This window comes from Pholcus phalangioides, unplaced genomic scaffold, assembly GCF_987345545.1.
Source record: "Pholcus phalangioides strain wild (caught in Gottingen) unplaced genomic scaffold, Ppha-v1.0 ptg000015l_1, whole genome shotgun sequence".
NCBI lineage: Eukaryota > Metazoa > Arthropoda > Arachnida > Araneae > Pholcidae > Pholcus > Pholcus phalangioides.
The window spans coordinates 42,145,168-42,169,944 of record NW_028301608.1 but is presented as its reverse complement, the minus strand read 5'-3'; positions in this window follow the sequence as shown (position 1 = coordinate 42,169,944).

The following is a 24,777-nucleotide window of genomic DNA, read 5'->3' as shown; positions in this document are numbered from 1 at the left end:
ATTTTTTTTTTCTGAAAATTTTCCTCTTTTTTTCACGTGGAAATAAAACATTTTTTTACTTCAAATTAACGTGGATAAGAAAAACAATACCCCCCAAAAAAGGAAAAGAAAATTTATCTGTTTTAATCCTCTTAAATTATAATGAACATGAGGAATGAAAGAATAAAAATTTTTGTTAGGCCGAAATGCTAATAAAAAAAAATTACATCTACGCCAATTATACCGAAAGAAATTTAGTTTGAAACATTTAAATGAAAAATTTGATTAAGATATCGGTGATATTGAAATTATTTATTATTAGAGTATTATTTTTTTTTTTACGCAAACTTTTTAATATTCCTAAATTTTCTAATTGCAAATAATTACTTTATTTTGTATAATAATCTTTATTTCTGCATTGAAATTATTTAAATACTTTTCTTTTGTCATTTTATTTAGTTATTTATTTTATTTTACTTTTTACAGTCATAGTATTTTATTCTTTTATAAAATACTTTAACCCGCTTCTCTCCAGGTCCTATGTAACATTTTTTAATTAATCATTTTAAAGTGTATTCACCAGTGGTTGTAATTTTTCACCTTTTTTTTACTTTTTCCTCGATGTTGCCGAGAAACTGTACTGTACAAGTTCAAAAAGCTCAGGCCTATACGATTTCGATTTTGTTTTACTTTTTACGAACTATAACGACAATTGTGGGTGGTTCGAAAATAAATACGGAGGAAAGTTGTAAAAAAAATTATGCTAATTATAAGAATTCCCATTTACAGATATTATAATAATGTTTATTATCCTAGTGGTTTGCCCGCTATTTGCCCTGTTGAGGTTCCATTAAAAAATGACAGTAGCCGCCGTCGAATGCTTTCTTCTCGGTAGTCTTGGCTTGGATGTTATGTAAATATATATATATATATATATATAGAATTATATGTAACCGCATCTATATATCATAATATAGATTATTATTTATTAGCTAACTTGTCATAGGTAAAATCACTGTCAATTCTACTGGAGAAACTGGAAAAACCGCGAGACACCCAGGCTCTGCAGCATGAAGCAACGTAAGCACTTCGGCCACCCAGGGAAGACGAGGACATCTCCGGCAAAAATACTGTCAATACTATTGAACACTTTACGATAGTCATGTTTTTATTAGGCGAGTCTCCTTGCTCATCTTGAGGAAATGATGGTCGAGGGTATCATATGTTCTACTACCCAGTAGGGTATCAGAAATTCTAAGGGATTTCAAATCAAGTTTTACCTATCATATGACATTAGTCGTACTACTGTCTTAGATCGACAGAGTTATGACCTAGGGGTATGCACTGCATTGATTCGGGGTACTTCAATACCACCACTCATGGTTCCCAGGTTCCCAAGATATAATAATGATAATATTAATAACATAAATATGTATGTAATCATATATAATCATTTCTCCTGAAGAAATCTGTGTGATCTATTCAGAGAAATTATTAGTGTTAGAACACATCCCATGTCCAAACTGGGATCGAACCGAAGACTAGAACTCTAACCACTCGATAATCCGGCGGCAATATTTTGAGAGAATGACGAGAATCCAAGAAGAGGATCTACTTCAAAAGCAACAAATATTATTTATTTTATTTACTAAACTTTAACATTATGGGATGCGGTTAAGAATGATTGACGAAACTGACGCTGCATGATTATTTTGTGTGAGCTATAGAGTTAATGCGAATGAAGTTATAACTTTAGTGATATTTATACTATATCTGTAATGACGTATTAAGGATGCTAGTTGAAGGTTCTAGTTAACGTTCGCCATAATCTCAATGAATTTTCATTCTAATATATGAACTTAATATATTTTAGTACAAAAAAGAGGCACGGAATTTACTCAATTTTTATTTTTCTGATTGGAACCGTAAGAAAATTCAGTTTTTATTCGTTTTACAAAATGAAAACTATTGCAGCTCTACCCTCCTCTTCTCAGCGATTTTTTTCCCATACTTCACTTTAATTTTAGAATCATCACATAAGTTTCATTTTTTTCGAACACACTTTTCACAGACATATTCTCTGATAAATTTCAGAAAAAAGTGAATATTTTTTTTCGATGACAATTATTTCAGAATTGGCGAAAAAAGGAAAGTCCTAGAAAAACAAATAAACCTCTGCAATTTGTTTTAAAAATTTTCTTTCATATTCATTTTGTTATTTGCTTCTCTGATATTTATCCTAATGAATATTCACATCTCTCATTTTCACTAAGTAGCTGGACAGAAAATAAATTTTGATAACTTTAGTGTAAACCTCAATGGAGTTTGAAGGAAAAAAATGTAATTAGAAGAATATGCATAAATAAATAAAGAAACTAAAACCAAACGGGGAAATATGCATGGCAATTTTTGCCTATTTTTTTGTACCCTTTATACTCATTAACATAATACAGGGGAAAATAATAAGTATGAGGAAAATGAATAAAAATACTGGAAGTTGATTGCAGAGCGGTACATAAAAAAATGGAATTTTTCCCCTTCATATTCTACGTTTTTTAATTAATTACAATCTTTTTTAATTATAAAAATGCGAAAAAAAATGTTTCTCTTATATTTATATTTTTTGATATATATTCTTATTACATTTTTCTGCTTATTCAATTGCATATTAACAATTGAATGAATAGTTTGGTGCGACGTACTTCAAATTTTGATATAGTATCGGAAAGCATTAATATACGACAATGGAGAGCATGGAATGAAATCGCTTCCATGATTTATTCAAAAGGTATTGACACTTTTCATATGTTAATCAGTTGCATGTTCTGAGAATTTCACAGAGAGATAAGTCTTAAACATCCCTTTATTTCAAATCGAATGATATTACTGAAAGGTGCGTTTATTCTTCTCTTTCATTCTTCAATTAACATACATATTGCTTATTACATTTAGGATTTGCTCAAGATGTGCGTATATGCAAATCGGTCACTGACGCAAATCTCTTACACATCGAAATTAATTGGATTTTCTATGGCCGTGTGTTATTTTGAATCTTAAACGCTCGCGAAGCTTTTTGTCACAAGTAATCCTCTGATTTATTTAATAGGTACACTCAATAACAAATAGCAGAAACAATAATTTTATAATATATAGCCGTGTAATCGACAATATATTACAGCACATTTTTACAGTCTTAAACGGAATTAACGAAGGTAATGTTGATAAATTCCGTTCGGTTATTTATACATACGGAAAAAAATTAATTTGTTTCGCATACGGAATTATCCAGAGATTACAATATATGATTACATTATAACTCTCAGTTAATAAACATTTCCTATCCGCAACCTAACTTAGAAATTAAGAAGTCTCTCAGTCCTAATAATTCTATAGTCGACACTCACTATAACGTAAATTCGCGGCACGTAAAACAGACATTATATTGTATGTTCGTTGTATTGGAAGTTATGAAAATCATAAAATTTAGCTTCTCAAGAAAATTTTATATTCGAACGGGAAAAAATTATATTATTTCTTTTGGAAAAAATTTAAGCAGTAACAATTGCAATGTATCAGGTTAGAAAAAAAAATCCGATTAGTTTAAGTTTCAAGTGCAATAAGTAAAATCCAGCTAAGGATTTTGTCAATTTTATGCAAAACTATGAGTGAACAGAGCTGAGTTTGGATGTTATATATGTGAAATGGTGTTTTTAGATGGATGAAAAATAACATGGCATGAGTAGAAGAAAGTTTGAGAATTATCGTGCCGGTCGGTTATAATGTAACGGTTGCTAAAAAACACAGTTGTTACGACGAGCGTCGGCTGTGCTACACATTAACAAACGAAAAAATGATGTTGCTGAGCAATTTAAGTGCAATAAGGTTTTATGTAAAATCTTCATATCACTTGAAAAAAATAGCTTTGTTTTTCGATCAGTTTGCGAAAAGAGAAATATATCTCTGTTATGGTAATCGTGATAAAGCAGTAAATATGTATAATCGTTGATTACTATCTATGATTACCAATCGTCTTGGCAAGTTTAAGGAATTTCACACAATATCTATCCCTTTTACCGGTGATTCATGCCTAATTTTCAAATCAATTTGTTAAATTTCATACATATGGAAGAAACCGTATTGAAATATCACTCTAATTCAATTATTTATTAGTAGAGCCCAAAAGTTCAAGCACTAAAAATGTTAGAAATAGGCAAGAGAAAAAGACGCTAAAAATGACTAAAACATGCGTTAAAAGGGCATCTATAATTAATGGGAAAAAAGAGAAAAGTATGCAAAAGATACGGTATTAAGGGTCCGAAAACTGTTAAAAAATTTGCAGCACTCATTAAATCTACTGTTTCAATGATAGGTTATGATAGTTATCGTGGAAACAAAGTACAGAAAATATGTAGAGAAACAGTAAAAAATAGAAAGTCCACGCCGATGAAAATGGTACACGAAATTTACAATCCGGAACTGGTTCATAATCATGAGCCGGACGATAATATGGAGGAAAAAAAAATCCATCCAGCATTAGTGAAAGATGGGAATTACGAAAATTAGTCGTACTAAACGGGATAACGCACACTGGGAACGTTATAAGCGGGATCCGGTGTACACAATCACGCCGAAAGAAAAGCGGTGAGAAGCCTTTTTGAAGAATACTCCAAGTTGTAGAAATCAGTGCTTCTCGTCATTCCGAAAATTTATCAGCGGTATAGTTTGGGAATGTATAGTCTAAAATGAAAAATTTAATGTATGGAAGGAAACGAATGTATAGGCATATAAAAAAATTTATATATCCGGTGAAAATCTTTGTCAGGCAATTTCTCTGAACAAGCTCACTTTCCTGCATACACACACATCCAAAACATAATAAATGAACATTACAATAGTCAAATTTTTTAACGTTTTTTTGCAATGAGTCTGCCTCATGAAATCAGTAGAACCGATTGATTGTATTAACCGATATTTCCACTATATCCGATTCCTTTACAAGTGGATACAATTTAACAAAATATAAAATTATTTCGTAAATTATCGAGAAATTTATTTCTTTGACGAAATAAACGATACGAATTGAAAAAGAAATGTGGCCAAAATATTTATACTTGTAAAATTAGAAAATTATGTTGAAAGTCAAAAAAGACAGATGTCGTTAAAAACGAAACTGATTCATTTTCGCAAAATCGAAACTTTTTCCTTCGTCTACGACAAAAAATAAGATGGAAAATAAATCAACCGATATTTGACTGCACCGAATTTCGCGATAATTGAGCTCAATTACAATGATTTTTATTTAAATAATAACATACAATACAATTATTTTTCATAAGGGAGATATGAGTATTTCTATAATATGCGTCGATTCAGAAATTGATGTTTTAAGTCAACAGAGAACACTAATAAAATCATTCCTTCTCTGGCACACGCATCAACATAATGATTGCTCTTCGAATATCTTAGCCAAATCACACGTGATTTTAAAATACGATTGCTTTAAATAATGTTTGAGAAGTTCCGAAATTATCCCCTCCTTTTCATCACCTGCAGTGATTAAAATCACACAGAACAATCGACCTGTCAGCGGGAACATGAAAACTCTAAGCCTTCCATTTCGATAGCAAATGACCGAGCACCCATCGAACCAGTCAGCTGTCAGATTAATTTCTCCTTTTTTCAATTTTTTTTTCAAGTTTAGGCCAATAAAATTAATTTTCCTGATTAAAATTTTTTATGAATATATTTAAACTGACTTCCTCATGTTCTTAACTGTTTTTTTTAAATCAACGGCAAAAAAATGAAATTGTGATGATTGAAGTAATTGCTAATTAGTTTTAAATAATTGAAATAATTAGATTAAAAAATTGAAATAATTAGATTAAAAAATTGAAATAATTAGATTAAAAAATTGAAATAATTAGATTAAAAAATTGAAATAATTAGATTAAAAAATTGAAATAATTAGATTAAAAAAATTGAAATAATTAGATTAAAAAATTGAAATAATTAGATTAAAAAATTGAAATAATTAGATTAAAAAATTGAAATAATTAGATTAAAAAATTGAAATAATTAGATTAAAAATTGGCGCAACGGCGTATGCTGTCGTAACCACCTGACTGGTTACGTAATTCGTACTAAAGCCGGGATTACACTATAAAAATTTGATAAAAGTTATTTCACAAAACTTCAAGAAAGCAACCAATAAGTCTATTGTTTCACTCGCTCGAATGTAACCTATGCGATTATCGGTTGCATTTTTCAGGTTTTATAAAGTAACTGTTTCAAAACTTTTATAGTGTAACCCCAACCTAAGAATTGAAGATTTTAAGCATAAAAATTCTTCTGAAGCTCTCAACACTAAAAATATCTAAAATGTACAGAATATGTCCTCTAAAATTCGTGAATAAGCAATGCCAAGGCAGGACAAATAAAAAAAAAATTAAGTAAACTGAACTTCCGGGCTCCACATATCCCTTATGCACGTACGTGATGCGTGCACTCCACGTATTTCGCCATAAAAAGGGAATTATTATCTTTCTTGTAATAATATGCTGGTTTTTTCACATTCATCAAAATGTGCAACATAACCAACACGAATTCAAGGATCGAATTCATCAATTCTAGACAGAAGTTTATGCATATGCATAATTCCCGGTAAATTTGAGCAATTCCTTAACGATTTATCATATTTGTCAATACCTAGGCTGGGAATTATATATAATCACAGAAAATTTCGCAATGCATGAACAAACTTACCGAAATGACGACGATTATGCATAATAACCGGTGATTATGCTAAATAATCATGTATCATAACCGGACTTATCCAATTTACCGTGATACATCCACCATGAGCTGCTAAACACATGCAAGTAATCAGATAAATAGGCTTGTAATGTTTAGATATAGTGTATATCCTCTAATGTTGTCTGTGAGAAATACAGCACATTAAAACTGACTGGTTCGATCCCCCTGCCCCCAATGAATACACCAATCCAAATATGAATCAAAAAAGCCGTAGATGTTTAGCTAAAGACTCAGATCAGTGGACGTTTCACTGCTCCAGTCTAATAAGAATTCGAATTCTAAAAAAGAACTCTGGTATTTTTCTCTCGAAACTATATTTTACGTTCTGCAAGTGCTTGTTTTTGTTTTCAAATTTTTCTTCGGTCATTTGATCATTTTTGTCACACCACGGTCATTTTCTGCACACGAGGGCAAATTACACCGGGACCTGCAATTTATTTCCGATTCCGAACGGCAGCCTTGTTTTAATAGTCACCGAGAGGTTGGTGCGCTAACCCCTCGGTGTGAGACTCCCTGCGGTAGAAACCTTTTTTTCTGTGCCCATGTCGCCGTACCTGTTGTACCCCTGTGTCAAGGAAGTTTCTGACAAGGATGAACCGGGTATCGAACTCGCGACACTTCTAAACATCCTTTGGTATTCTTTAAGCGAGTATCTTATCGGCCTGGGCTACCGCACCCAAATTTTATTTGGTTTACGAACAGTGCAGGTATCATAATATGTATACAAATGCGTCAACAATATTGAAGAACTAATGCAAAAAATCACGGACCCAGTTTAATTTTCAGAGAGAAATATTCGCAGCAAGAAGAATTTTATGTGTTTCTTTTATTTAGTTATATACCTTTATATTTTTTACGAAAAGTGGGAAGAAAGAAGCCGAATGAAAATACGTACTTTTTATAACGTGGAAAGGTTTTCCTTCTTTTCCAACGGTAATCATTATACCCGTGAGACAAGTTTCTCATGCTGTAAATCCGAGACACCCCATCTCCTATTTCTAACGGACCTTAAACATGAACTTTCAGAAAAGAGAGCAAATAAAGAGAAGTCCTGGAAAGAAAAGAAAAAACGAAATAATACAGTAAATAAAAAAATAAAAGAAACTTACTTCATCGAATGGTGTTCGATATCAACGAGAAAACTGGACGGTGTGTTCAATTACTTAACACTATTGGGTATTGTCCGACATATTCATCGCAAAAGAAAATTTATTTACATTCTTGAGACAAATATGTTTAATACCTTGAAGTGATACTGATAGCAATATTGGGGAAGAAGATATATGTATTAGTATAAGAAAGTCCTATATTGCATTTCACAGGTTGTTGAGAATGGTTTGTCTTTCCAAGTTCACGGTGTGCGACATGTGACTGACCTTTTTCTCAAATGAAACTACGCATTAATTGTTGAAAGATCAAGCAATTAATTAAGATGGATATATACAGTCGATCCCACTTAAAACGTTTTCCTGCTTAGTACGACTCATTTTCGTAGTCTCACAACCGTAACTAATTTCCATTTAAAGCGTTTTCCTTCTTAAAACGTTTTTTCGAACTTGAAGACGTTATAAGCGGATTCGACTGTATATATATTGTTTAAAGTTCAGATTAAAATCTTTTCTTATAGAACAGTTGTTCTAATTTTTTTTGTTTCAAGAACACCAAAAAAAAAAAAAAAAATGCGTAAGTGTGTGCATATCTCTAGAAATGATTAAGACACTTCCATGCCACCAGAATTGACTGGTAGGTGTGCGCAATCCTCAAAATACGTAAGACGCTTGCCTACTCTCAGGCATGAAAACGAGGCGTGCGTACCCACAAAAATGTGTGGGATAGTTGCGAATTTTGGGAAATTCATGGAAGGCTTAATTGCTCAAAGACCTGCGTACAAAGCGTGCATGCATTTTAAAATGTGTATGAAGAATTCTCTAAAGATTCGTAGAAGGTCCGCATGCTACTACAAGTGTGTAGTAGGTGTACGTGTTCTTAGAGAAGCTTTTATATCCTTAGACACCCATACGAGGCATGCGTACCCCTTTGGTATGTGTGAAATACTTTTTTCAGGAATGCGTGGAAGGCTTTACCACCAGACATGCTTACTGGATGTGTGTACTCATATGCTTGTGTATTTCTAGAAATGAGTAATGAGGCTTCTGCACGCATTCCTAGAAAAGCATAATAACGCTTGTGCACTTCCAGAAATGTGTAGAAAGCTTTCTCACCTCAAGATATAGTTACGGAATGTGGGAGTGGCCTTTGAATAATTATATTAATCCTTCAAGCGATAATCCCTTGAAATGTGTGAGACTTGTGTATCTATAGAAATTTGAAGAAATCTTGCATATGCATATCACTAGAAGCTCGTGCTAGGTGTACATGCTCCTGGAAATGTATAGGAGGCAGACGTACACCCATGTAGCCGATATTGTACTAATTATGTTATAATTAATGTTCTAATGTTCTGCACTAATAAATACCAACTAATGTTCTGCTAGGTTTATGCGGCATTGCTGATAATTCAGAGGTACGCTGTTTTTGCACACCTCTGAATGGTCTGTCATGTGCCCCCTAAGGGTACACGTACCACGCGTTGCAATACACTTCTATATAAGATACGTTATCTGTAACTTTCGGAGTAATGTTTGTATAGGTTCTTCATTCTCATTAATATGCCTGTGTTATTAATCTGGAGTGAACTTTAGGAAACTAACTCATTCTAAATCAATGATTGCTCGCATGAAAAACTTTGATCGAGATTTTATTGCGAAGGAAGCCGAACCATGTATGCAAAAATGATCATCATTTCATCCGAAAGTAAATAAGATACGGAGCTTTAGCATAGGAAGAAATAAAGTTTTTTACCTGCTTGAAGGAATGGCAATTTTGAATGCTCGATTTCATACCGAAGTATCATGCATCAAAAATCTCTCGCATGACATTGATCTTTCACCATGTGAAGCAAAAAGATCATTTGAAGGTTAAAAAAAAATATCCCATCAATACATACATTATCAACATGATTGTATACATGGAAAAAACATATTTTTCACTTCAATTAATTTCGTTTTTAACGGCCAATTGCATATTTCTAACTGAAAAACTCAACACTTTATATTGCGCTTAAGCATGCTAAAAAAAACTACTTAAAAATGAATACAAACACTTCAAAATTTATATATGGAAATGTTTATGAAAAAAAAATCGTCCTCACCATGGGAAATAATTTCTGATGACGTTTAAATTTAAAATTAGAACAATATTCACGTTTTGAAAGTACTGGTATCAGGAGAGAAATAAAAAAAAATTATTGTAATTTTAAAACTTCGTGAAGATAAAATTACTTTGGAAAATTATAGAATAGATTCTTTAACCCTATATCTACGACATTATAAAAAATGAAATAAGAAGACAACGAGAATAAATAACAATTTAAATGTTGATGATGATAATAAACCCCCCAAATAGTTCACATAACGATCATTTATTATTATCATTTATCATTGTTAATTTTTGTTTGTCTTTAACTAGAACCAAAATGATTGTGAGACGAATACGCTAGTTAAGGCAATTAATTTTAGACAATTTTTTTTTAAATTTTCATATTGTGGTAAATGTGATAAATTCGATTATTATGTATAATAGCCGGTTATTATGCATAATCACCGACAATTTTGGTGAGTTTATAAATTTCCCTAAATTTACCACTTCACCAGAATTATGAATAATATCCAAGTTATAGTATTAAATTTGATAAATCATCACTTTTAACGGCAATCATCCATAATACCCAAGCATCATTGGTCAACATGATGAATTATTCTAAATTAATCACATTTTTGCCGGTTATTATTCACAATCACCATTTCCTATTTTTAAATATGATATATCGGTCCCATTTCCTTGATGTGATTCATTACTGGGATCAACGTACTTGTTTGTGAGTCGGAGTCTGGACCGAATATACTGTAATGAACTCTGATTTAACGAACATTTCCGAACATCCAAGAAATAAACCCTGTAGCGAACTCCTATTTAACAAATTTTACGATCGAACCCCCAATTGAGAAAGAATCGGGGATATATCCCCGATATAATTCATTATGTCGGAGAATTGTGATTGTATCCCGATTGATTTAACGAATTTTTACAAGTTTCCGTGTGAAAATAATCACGCATTAATACAACAAACTGTTAATTAACGAATTTAAAATTGGACCCCTATATAATTAACTCCTAATTGATGAATTCTACAAGCGAACGTCAATATAACAAACTCATATAAAACAAAGATCACGACTTTACCCGGATATAATGAACAAATTAAAAACATAATAAGCACAATACAAATACTAATAAATATAATACAAATAAGAAAACTTAAATTTCAAGTATTTATAAAATTTACCTGGTATTCTTCGGTACATTGTATAATCACCGGTAAAAGTAATAATTTCTTTTTAAGCATTTATCAAATTTACCAACAACACTTGGATGTTATGTATCACTGCTGGTAAAAGTGATAAATTTACGAATCTTACCAAGACGATTGTTGATTATTCATAATAACCGATTTATCACATTTACCGTAACAAATACATAAAAACTATCCATCTCGGTACTTTAAAGTACCGGCAGTATATATAGAGAGTTAAATGAAAATTTCCTTTCTTTATAATTAATAGGTTAAAATTATTAAAAATAACAACTTATGAAACACATGTTATTTCAAAGTACACATCGACGGTATTATAGAAATGCAAAATTATTCTCGCCACTTGAATAAAATTCCCTCCAGCATGACGTTATTGTACGAGTTATGAACGTATGTTCACCAAATACTGCGCATTGTCTGAAGACAACACAGTAGCTGGCATTGACAAGCAGAGGAACAAACCAAGTCAAACTACACATGTTCTGATATCCTGAGGGACATCTTCCAGACCAGAAACTGTACAAGATGCGTTTGTATTGTCTGAATAGTTATGAGTATCTCTCTCTCTCTCTCTTACTAAACGTAGTGAATGTCTATGTAACGCATGAAATCGGTCGAATGCAACTTCCAACGTGTTGCATTATTCAGTACTAGCCTCAGGTGGCTTGGCGCTCATCATTTGTGGGTAGTCGAATAACAGAATTGTTACCCCCCTGGAATGATAATGTATTATTTTTAGTGAGATAGAATAAAGTTAATATATCACAGTGCACGTTACTGTGAGATATTGAACATTGTTCTATCCTTTTTCCAAAAATAATAAAATCTTAATATTCAGTTTCATTGATGCAGTAGAACCTCGCTATAACGGATAGCTAAAAAAATTGCAAAATATTTATCTGACGAGTCGAACAGTAGAAAGACATCTCGGGGCATCGTGCGATAACAACACAGCAACTTTTGAATATTTTAATATTTTCCGGCAACTTTTGAAAATCTTAATATTTTAAGGCATGGTATTTTAAAGACGGAAAGACACAAATAACTAAGGGCAACATGCTAATCACTACTGCTAAAATCGCTGAAGTGTTGGGAAATAAAGGACTTTCTTTCTTTCAAACCAAGCACAACTCAGGTCTATCACCATCTATGGGCGATTTACTACCTACTGAGTTGTGCCGGAAGTGTAACTGTCTGTGTGTGTACCTAACAGTCTGAGTGCGTATGTAGTGTTGTTTTTGGTTTTTCAGTGCTGCCATCTATATTTCAGAAGTGAAGAGAGTGATGTGCTATGATTGTACTGTTTGTAGGTCTGTTGCTCTCTGTGGCGAGGCTTTTTAAAGGGGGGATAGGCTCGCATTCGCGCCTTGAAGTTGGAGCAAATAAAGGACTGTTAGAAATCGCAGTAAAAATAAGTTTGTTTCACGAAAAAAATATTTTGCATCAGAAAAAATACGGTAAAATGGAATCTTAAATGGGGTAAAATACGGGACATTGCCAATTGTGATCGAAAAACGTCACCAGTAGGAACACAACCACCAGTTATTAACATTACAAAAAAAAATGAATCTGACAAATATCTGAGATGAATATAAATATTTTTTTGCCATAGCTATCGTAAAAAAAATGTATACGTACTACGAAAGGGCTTTGCATTCATGACTTTGGTAAACATTAAAAATTCGAATAAACTGGAAAGAACGGGATATACAAACAAAGAGGAACAACGAAAATTACAGTAATGCCCCGTAATTAGGGACACAAGTTGTCCGTAAATTTGTTTCAGACGTTTTACTAGTCCTCGGGTTAGGAAAAGTTGAGAAATGCTGTTCTAAAGTATATGGGAGGGTCAGTGTGATCCCCTTTCATGTGTCTAGGTATATGTATTAGTTTGTATCTCCGTTGTTAAGAAAGACAATAATAAAAGCTTTGGTGTACAGAATAAAAACATGATAATTCAGGAAAAGTCGAGAAATTTCTATCTTTGGTTCTGGGAACATAAAGAACGCGCAGAGTCACATGCAGACCTCGTCCGTCTTTCTAGTGTTAAAAAATTCATTCTAAGATATAAAAAAATATTAACTCGTTTTTAAAAGCAAGCGATTAAACATCGATCGGTGTTTTGTTTTGCGTAAATAAATCTTGATGATTCGCCAGCTAGAAAAATTAAGATTAATACAGTGCGTATACGCACACACATCTTTTTCAATTCCACTTATGTGGAAGGCAGTTTTTATATCATAAATAATACAACATTATTTGTAACCAACTACTGTACTTTCATTGACGTACACCCTGTTGCATTAGACCCTTATGAGAATTACTTATTACAAACCGAACTTTCAATATAACGGAAAACCTTCAGCCTTTATTAGTCCGTTGTAACGAGGTTCTACTCTGAATTTTTAATTATTTTAAAAGATATTTCTAATATTGTGAAAAGCATAATTAAAAATGTAAAAGCATTTTGTTTCATTGAATGTTATGCTTTTGATTTTATTATATAAAGTAATTTGAAAATTTAGTATAACCGTTTTGTGTCAAGACGGAAATTTTAACAGAAACTTAACGCGTAATTTACTGTGCCGTTTAATATTACCGTAAGCATTAATTTTTTTATCATGAATTTTTTCTGCGAAATTTGTATTCAATGAACGAAGCGACGTTTTGTTACATTGAGAATCAACTATTGCTAATATATTGGTTAATTAGTATGTTAAAAAAAATTTCTATAGAATTATTGTTATAAAAATGGTGATAACAGTTTAAAAATTTAGTATTGTTTGATTTTTAATGTCTAAACTCTCGCATCCTTCATATTTAGTGAATTCGACCTTAAGCAAAATTATTCCTTCTTTTTTCTAGATTCTAAGTATTCTTTACTATCAACTTTTTTATGCTGTTTCCGTGTTTTGAAAATTTCAAACTCTATCTAAATTTCGGAAACGAAAAAAATTGCCATTCACATACATGAGAATGTTAATCGTGAAATTGGTATTTTTGGCTCCATTTTATCGGAAACTTTTGTGGCCTATAATGTTTCTATTATTTAAGACACGACAACGAAAGCAGATATTACATCAAAAGCTTGTGAAAATTTTGCTTAAATTAGTTTTTCTACAAATCATTTTGTATGTCTTTAGTGTACTCGGATAATAGTTTTAATTATAATTCAAGTTAATTATAAATATTGTGAAAAAATATAACTTAACAAAATAAATTCAAATTTATACTTTTAATAAATGTTTATTATCTGAAACTAGAATTTTATTTTTGAAAACTTCGAACAACTCACGTTTCTGTTACGAGGTGAATGATGTTATTATTCTGGGATGCAACGCAGATCGGGTATTGTTATTGATTAGCGGCTTAGGTTTTCTGAACACTGTTCAGCACGAACAAAATGCTCGGTTTCGTTCTTAAGAAGGAGTCTTCGCATTCGCCTAAAGCAATTCTTCACCTTTTCCGGGGCTTAGTTCGTCCTCGTTATGCCGTAATGTTAGACCATACCTACAGAGGGACATAGATTTGGTTGAAGGGGTGCTGAGAAGGGCTGCCTGTTTCCTCAAGTTATGAAGAGAGAGAGACAGTTTTTTGAACATGTTTACATTGAAAGACCGCAGGTGTCGGGGATATGATCGAAGTGTTCAAAATTTTCAACAGGATGGATAAAATGAACCACGAGTTATTTATACATCGGCAAACAACTGTTTCGACAAAGGAACACCAGTATCGATTGATAAAGAAAAATTCTAGGTTGTGAGGTCACATGGAATTTTTCTCTAATAGGGTTGTTTATAAATGGAATAGTTTACGTTCGGGGGGTAAATTCTAACACAATTGACACATTTAAAAAGAAATACGATAAGCATGTTGGTGTTTAATAATCAAATCCATACTTGGAATAAGACAACCATAAGCATTTTTAAGGGCTGTGTATTGTATTTTATGTATATATAATTTTTATAATTGCATTTTTAATTGGGTTGCTGTATTATACGTAGAAATTTATGACATCCATATTTGCTATGGGTGTCTTTTTCCTCAGCCACCTCGTTAGGCATTTTGCTTGTTGTGCCCTGGTATTTGTATTTTAATAAAAGTATTTTTTTTAGTCTTTTTTTGGAAATTTAAAAACCCGACCAAAGTCAGAAAATGACCCCCATTCTTAGGAATTTATGGAAGTTTTTGACCTTAAGTTAGTTATACTTGCAACAGTATGGAATCCAATTCAAAATTTTCTAAAAAGTTACGGAGACAATTAAAAGCAATATTCGGAATAATAGATAAATAACTTTTTTTATCTATTACCTCAAAGTTTTCAGCTCCATTGATTAATTTAATTTTCGATATTAATATTATCAACAAAATACGATACGAAAAGCTCAAATCCTTTTCTGTTTCCCAGATATTTAAATCAACTTTGACATGTTCATTTGAATCATTAAATTTGCATCAGGAGAAAGTGTATCAGGAGGAAGTGTATCAGGAACGTGAATCAGATTCCACTCCTTTTTATTTTTTTTCCTCTTTTTGATTTCTCACAATCATTCTACTCCAAATCCGTTTGCCTTATGGAATAGTTTAACTACGAAATTAGTGCAGAAATATATACAGAAAACTGAAATTAGTGTGAAGATGATGTTTTTTATTTTCTTTTTTTGGGAAGATGCTGATTTTTTTGGTTGGTGGTACATGTAGTATAGCGATATACAGCCATTCTGCCGTATATGTCTTTGCAATTATAGAAACTTCATGAACAAGTAAAAATCGAATGTTTCGAAGTTGCTTGGAAGCATCAATGTTGAAACTAGCTCTAAACATAAAAAGCCTTTATTTGAAAAATATAAGAAACCTCATGTTGCTTTTTTAGAGCAGCACTGCCAAATAAAAGGTAATAGGTAATATTTTTCGAAAACACCGCCTATCGGTGTGTATCATGATTGGACGTGCTACCTATGAGTAAGATAACTTTTATCAAGGATCGAACAATCACATCCTGTCCGCCATGAAATATCAGAACGGGGGGGGGGGGTGGAAAACAATGCGATGGCCACAGTCAACCAAACCATGCCAATACTAAGACTATGAGACCAAGGTCAAGATTCTGTTTGCACCACCACCACCGCCACCACTATACACAAATCCAGCTTGTCATTTTGGATCCTGCCCCCAGGCCAACATACATATAAGTACGTACGTACAAACATGAATCTGTTTTAATGAGAGTCTGCACGTCTAGTTGATTGTGCAGTTTAATCACACGGCTTCGTAAGAGAACACCGGATGTGCCGTTTCGTAATGAGACAAAAGCACTATTTTTTTCCCCTCCATGCTGATGATAGAATGCTTTTGACCGGAGAGAAACGTTTCCCTGTAATGCCCAGACCAGACGTACTTATCTTGATGATATCACGGTTTGTGAATCGGCGGTGATGAGGCCATTCCGTTAATGTCACCTTTTGTTAATATTCATTCACGAGGAATATTTTAAACTACTTCGGTTAGCTGTTGACTTTAGTCATAAAAACATATCGCTAATTTTTGAACATGAGATTAATTCATACACCCATTACATCCATATTAATGATATTTCTTTCTCTCAGCATTTCTTTTCAACTGTACATGGCCCGGGTTCTTCGACAATTGGTTCATACTAATATATAGGGGTGTCCGATTCAAATATCTGTAATTTCGGACATTTCCTGCACTTTACATGAAGTTGAAAAGGTATAAGAAAAGTATACAAAGCAACGCTCAAGAATTTTTCACGTAAATACGTCTTTTAAATCATCTGACGATACTGGAGGCATCCGCGAAAAGATGCATAACGAAATAATTTAAACGATCATAGTTCAGACAGTATCCAGAATGTATCAGTGTTCTGCATGTCTACGGATAGATCTCGTTAGGACAAATCCAATGATTCCACACTAGTTAAGATACCCCTTAAAATCTGGATACCATGCTCGCGGGCCATTTTGTAACTAAATTATTTTACGCTATATCTCGTGAAGTTCGGAACACTAACAGAAGCTAAAAATGTCGTCTGATAGGCATTTTTAAGACAACTCTACCGATGCTACTTCGGTTTCAATACCTCTTTTGGTATCGGAGCAATTCCGTAACGAAATTGTTTTACGCTATATCTCCAGAAGTTCACAACGCAAGTAGACAGCGTTGGTATCGTCTGTTACGGTTTCTAAAGATATATCCAATGATACCAATTTCATTGTGTCAGTACCTACCACTCAAAAGTAGGCCCAAAGAACGTATTCATGTCAAAACCTGCGACCGTGTCTATAGCACAGGGGGCTACCCCAATTTTTTTTAAATAGGTGCACTTCCTACATGTGCTGCTTTTGTTGGTTGGATGATATAAGAGTTCCAGCCATGTCCTCTGCAGCATTTGCGAAACGACGGTAAGAATAACGTCTGTAATTCTGGCGCGAAGAGCTTTTGGATCTTTCTACTGTAAATGCATTCTTAAACGTATCTTCAGAAGAATACAACGACTTATGATAAGAACTTTGAGCACTTGTGAAACTTAACGTGTACACGTACTGTGTGTCCTCATGTAAAATATTGCTAAATAAAAACTTTTTCCACCCATTCTTGGCTTGTCATTTCTGTATCTTCGTTTATCATTCAGCTGATCAAGTTGGGGGTTTCCGGTTATACATTCCTATGTGATTCTGTTTTGCTTTTGTGTTTTTTACCTCCCCTAAAAATTTGTATGTCGAGTTTTGAATCACCCTGTATAATAAGGGATGTTTCATGACCGGCCAGAGTCGGTACCTTCAATGTCACACCCTGATAGGATTGGTAAATTGTCATTGGCTAATCTGGTACTTCAATGTCGCTGTAGTTAAAACGTATTAAAGTAGTGACGTCACATACCTTATCCGTTACTACGTCCCACTGATTCAAGAGCAACTTCAAAGAGATGAGACAGCCCTTACAAAGAAATATCCCTGGGTGTTGCAACTGGAAACAATATTCTATAACAACGTTTCCGAAAATGGGGTAATTTTCGCGCCCCCGGGGGCAATGTAATAGTAGGGAGGCGGTAGAAGCTTTGGGTTCAGCATAGGATTCTATGCGTTGGCGTGAGTTGGGCTATTAGGAGAAAAAAAAATTAAGAAGGGGAGGGATGAACCAAAAAGTTTGGGAAACTATGTTTTATACAATTATGAAAAAAAAAACACATTAGCCCATATGAGCAATGCCATGAGCTGATAGCATTTCCTCCGATAGCGTATTAATGATCGAAAAAAATTAACTTGAAATTAAAATAATCCATCCATTAGTGTCAACTACTTTTATATTAGCCACATTTTTCACCTTCTTTTGTTCAATTAATCTGCAGCCTTAATTCATTATAAGCCAAAAAAATGGTTATTCCAAAAATCCGGAAAAATAATATTAGTCATAAAATTTATTTCACTGTTACGCAATGCTTATTCATTCATTTATTTTTTTACCTATAGAAATGATAATTGCTGATAATGACCTCTTAATGTATAATTTTTATCTTAGTTTATGGGATTAATATATCATAAAACTTTTTTATTGCAAGTTATTATTAATCGTGGTTGGGATTAGTGACTTAATGAACGTCAAAATAGTGATGTTCTATCGTATATTTTCCGAAGCTGATATTTTTTTTACAGTTACACAATACTGTATATAATGAATTTGCTCTCTCTTATAGTTCGTAATATTATTTTTAAAAAAATTGCAGAATATACGATGAATTTAATCTTTGATTATGTATGCAAAAGAACCTCTCGATATACGACATACAATATATTTCTTTTTATTTTATATCCAACCACATATTTATTAATGAATGTGGGAATAAATGTTAAATAAATTATCTATAATAAAATGTTTCTCAGTCAAATAAAACTAAAAATTGTTTAAAAACATTATCGATTTCTTTCATTTTTGATTAATCAATAAAAAACCAAATAATCAAATGAGTAAATGAAAACAAGTTTTTTTATAATCAAATCAAAAAAATGGTAAATAAACGTAATTAATTTGACACTGGTTTCTCTCCGATATTAAATTCTCTGATTTTAATGTAATTTTTAATTGAGTTTTCTGATATAGAATGTTATATGTACGTTTGTTGGTGACTAAAATTAGATTGGTTAGAACTCTTGATTTCTGTTTGTTATTGGTAAATAATGGAAGAGAACACAAATGAGAAGTAATCATATCAAATGTTTATCATCGCCATTTTTATAACATGCAATGAAAAAAAAATGGAAATTAATTGGAAGAAAATATTTTTGTAGATTACATTTACTTTTTTTTTCCTCGTAGGGCTTACTTTCCTTTCTGATTTTCAATGGCTAATTTGTTTTTTAGTATTTGCATTATTACACATCAGTGCATTAATTTTTCTTACAGAAAAAAAATTGCAAATGATTAGAAAAGAAGAAATGACATCGAGACAAAAAACCCAATTTTTTTATCACTTCATTTTTTATTATTGTAATAGATTGTTTTCATCATAACATTACTCTCCCGCAAATGTATATTAATCGCAATAACACGAAAAAAAAGCTCTTCTAAATTTTGAATAAAATAATATAGAATGAAACAAGGACATATAAAAAGTGAAATTAGAATTTTCATGTGTGTTTGATATCTTTTATAATTATTTGCTTATGTTATATGTTTGATTCCATATTAATCAATGAAAGGAAATTTTTTCAGCTAATTTCACTCTACTACGAAATTTACATGATAATTAATCTTTGCATATTGTACTTCTGTATTAGTTTTTATTATGATATGAAGGATTATTATTTAAGCAGTCATTCAATCGTAAGAAAATATATTTTTCAAACATAGAAAATATGAAGGAAGACAATTTATTTTTCATTAAATGAAAAATACAAAGTTGTCTGTGTAATATTTCATATTGTAGTGGACACTGAGCATAAATTTCGGTGGAAAGTCGTTAATATTACGTGTATAAAACTGCGAAATCGATTCGTAACTGTCGGATGTTCACGTTAAAAAAATAAAAGCTTAAAATACTTCATCGAAACATATTATTCTAATTTTTGTCTATATTGCCTCAGAAAAGCGAAATTTCATATATTTTCCAGCTACAACAAAAGTCCTCTTTTGCGGAACCCGGTGGGACCAAAACAAACGTCCATAAAAGATGGGTGACCGTCAAATATTGGGGTATTATTGAAGCTTTAAAAAGTAAAACTGAACTATCATTTACCGTGAAAGAGAAGTGGCTGTATCTGCGCGTTGATGGTGAAGGCAGGATTCACTGTATTTGTAATCACTGCACTTCATTCAAGTTTTAACGCATATACAATTTTTCTCGAGTTCCTATCTTACTACATCAGGTATTACTTGTCATTTGAAAAGTGGTTTTCGATTAAATTACACTTTTTATTTTAATTATGCTTTTTATTTTAATTATACTTTTTATTTTAATTATACTTTTTATTTTAATTATACTTTTTATTTTAATTATACTTTTTATTTTAATTACACTTTTTATTACCAAAAGCACTTATTTAACGTTAAATGTTCTCCCAAGCAAAACAGGAAAAAGCTTTTGAAATACGCGTTTTTTTACTATGTACAATATTCACTTTATCCTTGATTCCTAACCACAGTTCCAAACTAAGTACAGTATGCAGTAAGTGATAAATTTTTTTAGATATTGATGGTATTACGAAGACATTTCTACTGAGATAAATTCAAGAAGAATTAAAAAAAAAATCAGTTTTAATTATTAAACTATCGAGAAATTTAAATCTGAGACAGCACATTTGTTAAGAGAATCTTACAATATTTAAATAATTTAATCTTACAATATTTCTGTTAATGTTTCAAACAATTGTTAATGCCATTTTTAATAAATTTTTGTGACAGTTCAAATGATTGTGATTTTGGATGATTATGAGAAACTAGAAGCAAAGTGAAATTATAAAACAATGACATAGGAAATTGATATAAAAATCCCAAAACAACTTTCAAGTTTCCAGCAACAAAATTACTACTATGATGAATGCGTTGTAAGCTCATAAGAAATTATATGCTAACTATAATTTAATCTATACAAGACGGTTATTAGGTTCATTAGAAATTATGTTTAAATAGGTAATTATAAATATCGGTATAATAAACTTATAAATAATTCATCGAGCAGATTTAATTTAATTTTGATTTTTCTAACGATGGATATTCTTGAGGTTGCACGAGGGTGAAAAAAATATAATGTTTTCTTACAATTATTTTAGAAAGTTGATATTCCTCCTCTTCACCAACGGATGTTTTCTCTGGAAAATCTTAGTCAGAGATAACGGTTTTCTATAAGATTCCAATTCAAAAGCTACGCTTCATGTTACACCTTAATTCTCTAGAAAGCAAACACTCTGTCTTTTGTCTTCTCTCTCTTTCTCAAAAAAAAGTTTCTACGAAGAGATCCTGTTTTAACTCCATGTCGGACAAAAGATTTTGTCTTGAAGCAAGGGAGGATTAGAATAAAGAAAATATTCTTTTTCGATTCGCATTCGAAGCTTATACGTAAGAACAATAGCGTTTGATTTTATTCAATTTTAAAAATTGATGAAAATGTTATTATTAAATTCTTACATGTTTTAATTTATCACAATTCTTTTAATATTTTTGTTCCAGTTAAAATTTTAAGAATCAAAAATGGATTCATAAGCAAAAAACTAAACATTCCCATGTGTGTGTGGGTGAAAAGTTAGTCTGTCTCGCACAGTCGACGTATTTCATTTGCTCGTTTAAACTTATTTTTGACCACTTTTCGAATTCTTGACCACACTGCACAATTTGTATGTTTGTGTAAAAATGATTTTAAGGAACAAAAACCACCTGATCTTCATCAGGGAGAAACACCACAGAGAATAGCTAAAATAGCAAAAACGTTTCTGAAAGCTCTTAGGCCGGAACTTTAAACAAATGTGCTTGTTCCCCTACGTTTCTGCCCTTGCAGCACACAAGTGCATCAAACACAAAATAAACAGCAACAATCCAATCACTCCGTACAAACACACACAAATTTTTTTAACATAAATAAAGTGTGAACAATAAACAAGAGATGCAGGAAATAATTGAAAAACAACATGTAAAATAAGATCACCCCTTTTCAAACAGCAAAAATTATTCTTGTAAGTAGATTAAAAAACTCACGTAGCGCTGTCTCTGTGGAAAATATTTGAAGGGTAGCTGTGTTGTTGCCAACTATGGATTTCTTGAAATTGCCTATCGCATCAAAATAATCCCCAATGTTATTACAAATGAATTTTATTCTGCTGAGTTGAGAGAAAATGATACTTTTTAAAAATTTTTTGCTAATATTAGAATTAAAATTATTCAAAAAATTGACTCTGAATTTGAAGTAATTTCTTTTGTCATAAATACCAATGAGAAAGCTGTGTTGTTGAGAATTTTGATTTTCAAGTCCAAAAAGTTCGCTGAAATATGGTCATCGTTGGTTTTCTTTAGATGGAGTATGTTCGGATATATTTTATTAAAGATTTCATGAAAATTCTGAAAATTGAAGATAATTAAGTCATCTATATATATATATCGAAAACCACAAATTTTTCCACAAATTAGATTTTCATAATAGTGCAGAAAAACATTAGCAAAGGCACTAGCATTCCAATGAGAAAAACTAGTTTAAAAAAAAAAAAGGTAGTTCTCAAAAATGCAAAACTTGGAGAGACATAACCAATCAACTCTTTCCATATTGACACAGTTTCTATATTTTTCGATTAAATATTCAGAAATTTTTAAAATATCCCCATGAGGAATGTTTGAAAACAGATTTTCAGTCATATGTTTCTATTGATTGCAAATTACCATTCCTGAGAAATTCCAACACTTTTTTTATCTACTTTGACATATGTATTATTGTGCATATAATCTTTGAAAAGTACTTTACGAATGAAAGCAAAATTATTGACAGCTTTATCAACAACTGAAATGATGAATTTTTCCTGAATTTTTTCCACTTATATATACATATTAATATGTATGTATATATATAATGACTTGATACTTAAATAACATGTATGTGAAGTTTCGAAAACTTGAGCATCAATATAGAATGCTCTTCTTTGTAACTAGTGTAAATTTCCGATTAATTAAATTTTCAATCAATATAAATTAATTATATCATTGATATTGATATTTAATTATCATAAAATAATTAGCAATTTTGATTTTGGGAATATCATGCACGTCTTGATAAAAAAGGGGGGCAATAAAAGTATATTTTTCTATTATAAAATATTTCTGTTCATGGTTATGGAAAAAAAATTCAGATTGAATATCAGAATAAAATATCTTTAAATTCCATGTTTGAATAGTTTTAAAAAATGAAATTTCTTTTCAAAAACACTTTTAAAAATACTATGGCACTCATTGAACTTTTTAATTCCCAAAAATATTCATTTCATACAAAAATTTGCATGCAAAGTACTTGAAAAAGATTTTAAACAAAGCGCTACACAAATGCAACGTCAATGAAAAAATGTAAAAATACAAAGAAAAACATGCTAAATTAATGCTGATTTTTTGAAACACTACGCCCTCACAAACAGTAATTTGGTCAAGAATTTGAAGGGCGGTCAAAAACCGAGTTTTAACGAGCAAATGCAATGTGAGGACGAAATATGCGTAATGGGATATACAACTGGACAGAGGACCTTCAGAAAGGAGAATGTAGACATACTTAACAAGATAGAAAAGAGTGATTCACAAGCAACGGGATGCCGTTCTGCCGTGAGCTGGAATATTAATGGATGGGAAGATTGATTCACCAAAGCAGCTGTAGAGATGGAAGTTTACCAGCGAAAGATGCTGTTCATACGGAGGGATGCAAATGAGATCAAAAGCCCCCCCACACACACACATTGTGCATCAAGACGGAGTCAACCAAGGGAATTAATTCGGATGACATATTGGAAGTAACATCTGGTTCGAAACATTCCAATTTTCATCAAAACTGAGCTTTGTCTAAGCGACATAAAAGAAATGGGATTTAGTCTTACTTCCCAGAATTCGAAAGATTTATTTTTGCTTTCTTCCTTATTTAATACAATAGAAATCAACGTAACACTATTCAGATTGGTTTACACCATTTTTTTTTTAACATTTACAAAGTGTTTCCTAAAATTTCGTGCTTCAAATGCTTTCTGGAAAGGCGCGGAAAGCGTGCGTACCCCTATAAATGCGTGGGAGGTTTGAACACCACTAAAGTAAGTGGTGGGGTTCTTCGCGCATTTCTGGAGGGAAGTATTTGAAGCACGAAATTTCAGGCTTATTCCAATGCATTTGTGCGGGCGAGCGTATTTTGTGGAATGCGTAAGAGGTTTTTGTATTTGTAGTAACATAAATACAAATACAAGGCCACAACAGGCAAAATGTCCAACGAGGTGGCTGAGAAAAGAATTCCCATAACAAATATAGATGCCATATATTTCAAAAATACAATTACAGACACTATATACAAGATTCATTGAAACACTGGT